Source organism: Myotis lucifugus, unplaced genomic scaffold, assembly GCF_000147115.1.
Source record: "Myotis lucifugus unplaced genomic scaffold, Myoluc2.0 scaffold_519, whole genome shotgun sequence".
NCBI lineage: Eukaryota > Metazoa > Chordata > Mammalia > Chiroptera > Vespertilionidae > Myotis > Myotis lucifugus.
Genome location: NW_005871567.1, coordinates 151401 through 157931, shown reverse-complemented (window position 1 = coordinate 157931; position 6531 = coordinate 151401). Strand labels below are relative to the sequence as shown.

Sequence of the window (6531 nt, the reverse complement as noted above, 5' to 3'; positions counted from 1 at the left end):
CCTCAAGCACTTACCGCTAACATATGAAGAGTATTGGAAAGAGTATTATATTTCTGTTTAATATTAGATTTTTTTTTTTACTATGTGAATTAGCTTCTATAGTGCACTGGAAATCAGCGATCCGGACATTAACTAGAAAGCAGGAGGAACTATTTAACCCTGCTGTGTACACCTGAGGTGATTTTTGTTTGTTTTTGCAGTGTTCCATACCTAGAATACACTGAACAATGTGTAATAATTAAACAGTTTTTACTTTATTTTTATATTCTAGATATAAAACTTTGTAAAAACTTAGGTGTAACCAATATATAATAATTTTTATACTCTAATTCATTTCAATTTTAACCTCTGTTAACCACTCGCTAGAAACCCATTCTTGGCCAAAATAACCCCGTCCTCCCAGGTTGGGTTAAATATTTGGGGGATGAGGTAGCTTCCACAGTGCCAAGGCTTTGTGGGACGGGTTACTTATCCTTCTGTGTATGGGGGGAAGTCCACTATCTGCTGCTTAGTCTTCAGTCCACACAGGTTGCTATGAGATGTTTCTAGTTCTTGTCCCCATGCTCTTTCAGTTCTAGGGGAATTCTATGTCATGTCTACCACACTGAAGGATATGCAAATCTTCATACTTCCATGTCACTCTGGGGCATGAAAATCCTTCATTACTGCTCTGTATTCTGAGTTCTTTGTCAATAAACCAGAGCACTGGCCCTGGCCAAATGGCTTGGTTGATTAGAATATCAAGTTAGATTCCTGGTGGGGCACATACTTAAGTTGCAGGTTTGATCCCAGTTGGGGTGTACAGGGGGCAACTTATCAATGTTTCTCTCTCACATTTCCTCTCAAAAATCAATAACAAACATAACATCGAGGGTAAAAGTAAATTAATTAATTATTTTTGAAAATCGGGGCACTGGATCTGCAAATATTTATGTGCTATTTTTCTTGTCTTACTTTCCTTCTTGTTTCGCCCTAGATCAGGGAAAGTATGTGCGTGTAAGTGTTTTCTCTTTGTGATAATCTTTGTCATAAGGTACAATCTAGCTCTCCCTCAATGTGCTACAAAATGCTTTGTCTATGCTACTTGGTCTCTGATCTCTGAAGACCAGGGTTTTTGTAAACCAAAGTCAGGAAAAGCATAAATTACCAATTGACCAAAATATTGGGATTTAGTCTGAGGATTGCAGATAGAGAGAAAAGATGTATTCTGAAAAGCAAAATATTTTAACAGCTTTAAATATTAATTGTAGAAGGAATCCATTCTCAAAATTACTATTGATTGTAGAAGGAATCCATTCTCAAAAATTTAGCAATCTACAAAAATTATGTAAAGAATGCTGAAGCAGCACTAACCAGTTTGGCTCAGTGGATAGAGCATCGGCCTGCGGACTGAAGGGTCCCGGGTTCGATTCTGGTCAAGGGCAGGTACCTTGGTTGTGGGCACATCCCCAGTGGGGGGTGTGCAGGAGACAGCTGATCTATGTTTCTCTCTCATTGGTGTTTCTGATTCTCTATCCCTCTCCCTTCCTCTCTGTAAAAATCAATAAAATATATATATATTTTAAAAAGAATGCTGAAGCAGCCCTAGCTGGTTTGGCTCAGTGGATAGAGTGTTGGCCTATGGACTGAAGAGTCCTGGGTTCGATTCTGGCCAAGGGCACATGCCCAGGTTATGGACTTGATCCCCAGTGGGGGGCATGCAGGAGGCAGCCGATCAGTGATTCTCTCTCATCATTGATGTTTCTATTTCTCTCTCCCTCACCCTTTCTCTCTTAAATCAATAAAAATATATTTTTAAAAAATGCTGAAGCAGTAAAACAGTACTACAACCTTGAACTTAAATTCTATAAATCCAAGGTCACAGAAAAAAGGTTTGAATCATTGTTACACCAAAAATAAATTTAAAATGTATTACCATAAAATAGAGGTACTTTTGAATTAACCTAAAACCTAATGGATGCTGAAGGCTCTGGGGGTGAGTGGGGTGAGGAGGATTTGACATATCATGATCAAATTTATACTCCCTGGAATGACTTCTGATTATTCAAGAAGGAACATAAATTACCCTAATGCTTGCTACATCAATCGAAACTAAAATGAAGAATAAAAGATAAGTTGGAATACATTCAAGATTAAGAAAAGTAGGAAAATATCTGTACAAATGTAGTAGGTGGATTTAGGCTTTGTAATTCAAGGTCATTTCAGTTAATAGTGATTTAGGGCTATTTGTTTTTAGGTTCCAAGTGGCATCCATAGGTACAAACTGGCATACCTGCCACATCCAGATGGGTGACTTAAATGTGGATAGGGCCTAATTCTAATCCCAAAGGAGTTAATGAGAACTGGAAATGTACCTTTTGTTACATGAAAAGATTTGCTGAAATAAATGGATTACTTTGCAAATTATGATATCTAGGCATGAAATTTTGAGAAGCAAATCCTAAAAATATTAGTTTCATTATTATTCAAAAAATGTGTTTCCCTTTGAGTGTCTGCAGCTCTTTCCTTCAAGTTCTCCTTTCACCTTTCCAAAATCGGGCAGTAGCAATAACCTTGTTGTAATGCAGCGGAAATTAATAATATAAAAATGTGATTCACATAGCATAGGATTGCTGATGTTATCAAACTGGAAAGCCAACTATAATGAAGTGTAAAGCTGTATTTAAAACTATTTCAATAGACGGTGTGACACTGAGACACTGACCATTTCTGGCATTGCTTGATTTTCTGACAGATGAAAATATAGGTTTCCAGTCCCCTTTTCTTCCATAGATTTGTCCGTACTATCCTAAGATAGACCAATGGAAGCGAGCCTTTAAAATTATCAATATTATTTCTTTGTGTTGCTACATTTTTCACAGTGCATTTCAATATGTTTTCTCATCTGAGCTTCACATAGCCATGTAAATCCTATGAGGAAATGGAAGATCCCACATGGTCACCAGGGGTCACTGCCATGAGGCCGGACCAGAATGGAACCTGGGAGATGGAGAGTAATGACAACTTTGAAGGCTACGAAGGCCCTGGATTTTTATTTTGCCACCTGCAAGATTGCAGTACGCCTGGCTCAGATAAAGATCATTAATCAATACACATATAACTTCAAGAGGAAAACCAACAGCACATTTCACAACTCTGCCCTGGATTTCACTGTTGGAGGGGAGTTTGATGAGTATACCAAAGGCCTGGACAACCCGAATGTTTAGTCGCTGATCACCTGGGAAGGTGATGTCCTTCTGTGGATGCAGAAGGGGGAGAAAGAGAACTGTGGCTGGAGGAAGTGGGGTGAAGGGACAAGCTACACCTGGACCAGTTGTGTCCTCAAGAGTTCAAAAAGAAGTGATGGCTGCGAGGGGGCCTCTCCACATTTCCAGCGAAGAGTTCCTTACTGACACTGACTGAAAAGCAGCCATGGGGACCCCCCACTCCCAACAGCCCATTAAGACAACTGGATGGGCTTTAAACAGAATGACTGTGTAGCAGTGATAGATATATTCTTCCTATTTTGAAACGACCAATGAGAAAACACACGCACACACACCCATTTAAAAAATATCACTCCCATACTTTGAAAGAGAAAAACAAAACAAAAACCTGTGGTTCTAGGAGGTTAAGTGATTTCCTCATATTTAGGCACCTAATCAAAAGTAAAAACAAAACACAAACCAGAGATTTATCTACTTTAGGTGCTGGGTCTACCGTGCTTTGCTACTCCAATAGAAATGCAGTTGTCTTTTCTCCAAATATCTTTTCAACTACTTTATTAATTTGGTCCTTCCCACATATCTGAAAGAGACATGCTTTCACTCATCCTATAGGTATGGGAAAGAGAAATTTAGGAAGTTTAAGTTCTTACTAGAAATCAAACTAAATCAGGCCATACTCAACAAAAAATGGTTTCCTGGCTCCTGTCAGGAAGTTTCCTTATCGGTTCTAGCCTGGGCCTTGCAATAAAGCAACTCTTCATTTAGCTAGATATAATTATTCTGGGTTCTTTCACCCATGGACTAAATGACTCTGTACTTACATGCTCTTTTACTTACAGTTTATGGTTCTAATTATAGCTTTCATCACTTCCTTTGACTTTTAACCACCTGTCATTCCTTTGCAGGATTCTTCCTCTCCCATTGGCCATAGATGACAACATTGCAGATACTTTACTTCAGGCCTATGCTTTTGTTCCATTTATGCTAATGATAAATCCTGCACATCTAACATGATCCTTAGGGTAGAATTCAGTGGAGTTAATTATACTCCCGGCATAATGTTATTCTGAACTCCCTGGGATGAAAATAGCATTTGAATTTTCTATAATTTCATGTTTGCTCTCATTACTTCTGAGATTTAAACAGATTTAGTTTAGGTGACCTGAAGTTCAAGGTTTTCCTAAGTGAACTGAATGAATTATCTCTGCTTTCCACTTAGCGATGATGTTTATAAACTGACAATGAAATGAGATGACAGTCTCCTAAGGGTAGGAGCCAGGCAAGATGCTTGTCAGTACCATCACACGTTCCTTGGTTTGTTTTGTATTTTTTCACTGGTTCTTTGTTCATGAAAGTCAAATCACAAAATAATCCTAAAGGATCTTGATGTCAACCAGGATTGTATTAGCTGTTCTCCCATTTTAAGTTTTTGATGAGAAAATATAAGAAGAAGAAAATATAATTTCTTCTTAAACGAAAACAGCCTTTCTCATTATGTACTACCTATGTATTCATGTGGAGTTGTAAATATTGATTTTTGCAAATTTCCTTCTAGGCTTCTCTATGGCTGCATGGTATAAAACAGTGACATTAGAATCAGCCATAGATTTCTGTAGTGTACATATTCCTACCTAAACAAACTACCTAACCTCTCTTAGCTTCATATTAGAAATTGCAACATTAGTAATTAATACTAATCTTACAAATACTGTTAATGAAGCTTAAATGTGGGAATGTCATTGAAGTCCCTCAATAAAATTAGTGGCTATTCTTGATAAGTTTGCATTTACTAGTATATAACGGTGGCAGTTATTTAGATTAGTTTATTCAAAATTGTAAACGTTCCAAAATATTCAAGAAGGAAAGTACTGTTTAAAATTCTAAATTATATAACATCATTCTCACTCCTGGCCACAGTAGGCTAAAGATTGAGTAAAGCTATAATAAAAACAGATCCCACTCTTCGAGTCTCTGAAACCCATGCCATTTAAGACCTTCTGTTCTGGCTCAGGTAGGTCAACAGAGTTTTGTGTGGCCTCCCCAGAGGTCACAATTTACATTTCTTGTATCACAGCCATGTCTGTCTGCCACTTCTGAGCGAACGCTCCTCACCACGATGATATCCTGTCACAACTGAGGTTGATTTTCAGATTCTCAAACAATCTGGTGAATTTCTCTTATGTTTCTATTGGGAGGATACATTTAAATAGAGAGATACTGAGCTGAATTAGTAAAACATATTCTTGCCATATCCAAATGCACCCCCCAAAAAATGACTGTGTAGTCCATTACTAGGCCATAACAAGAAATGAATTTTTCTCTAATTTTCTTAAACTGACATATGGTGATAGAGTTATTTCATTTCACCTACTTTTGCTACAGTTCTTTTTCTCTGTAGGAATGCAGGGATAGGCCAAAAAGCAACCTGATATCTATCATTACTAAAATAAATGTTCTCCTTTGTGCCACTTCTCATCTTCTTTCCATACTTGTAAACCTAAACTATATTTGTCTACTGGCTCACTTCTCTCTTTATAGCTTAACTAGAGGCCCAGTGCACAAAATTATTGCACTGGGGTGGGGGGAGGTGTCTCTCAGCCCGGCTTGCACCCTCTTGCAGTCCAGGAGCCCGGGAAGATCAGGCCTAACCCAGCAGTTGGACATCTGTCTCGCAGTCCAGGACCCCTCGCGCCTTACCACCCACCTGCTTGCTGCTCCTTACTGCTCAGCTCACTGCTCCTTAGCACTGCCACGGAGGCAGGAGAGGCTCCCACCACCGTCGCTGTGCTTGTCAGCCATGAGCCCGGCTTCTGGCTGAATGGCGCTCCCCCTGTGGGAGTGCACTGACCACCAGGGGGCAGCTCCTGTATTAAGCGTCTGCCCCCGGGTGGTCAGTGCCCATCACAGCAACCGGTTGTTCTGGTTGTTCCGCCATAACTGTTGCTTAGGCTTTTATTATATAGACTAGAGGCCCGGTGCACAAAATCTGTGCACTTAGAGGGGAGGGGGGAGTCCCTCAGCCTGGCTTGCACCCTCTCACAGTCTGGGAGCCCCCAGGGATGTCCAGCTGAAGGCTTAGGCCCTCTCTGGCAGCCGGACATCCTTAGCGTTGCTGCAGAGGCGGTGAGCCCGGCTTCTGGCTGAGCAGCTCTATCCCTGTGGGAGTGCACTGATCACCAGGGGGCAGCTCCTGTGTTGATATTCTGCCCCCTGGTGGTCAGTGTGCATCATAGCAACCAGTCATTCCACTGTTAGGTCAATTTGCATATTAGCCTTTTATTATATAGGATAATGTCTTGAAAATTATACAGCCATTAGTCTTCAA

General features: G+C 39.9%; 1 pseudogene; it reads left to right on the top strand.

Moving 5' to 3' along the window:
• The first annotated feature begins 2956 nt into the window (after nt 1-2956).
• Nucleotides 2957-3343, top strand: LOC102426458 (annotated as a pseudogene).
• The last annotated feature ends 3188 nt before the right edge of the window (nt 3344-6531 follow it).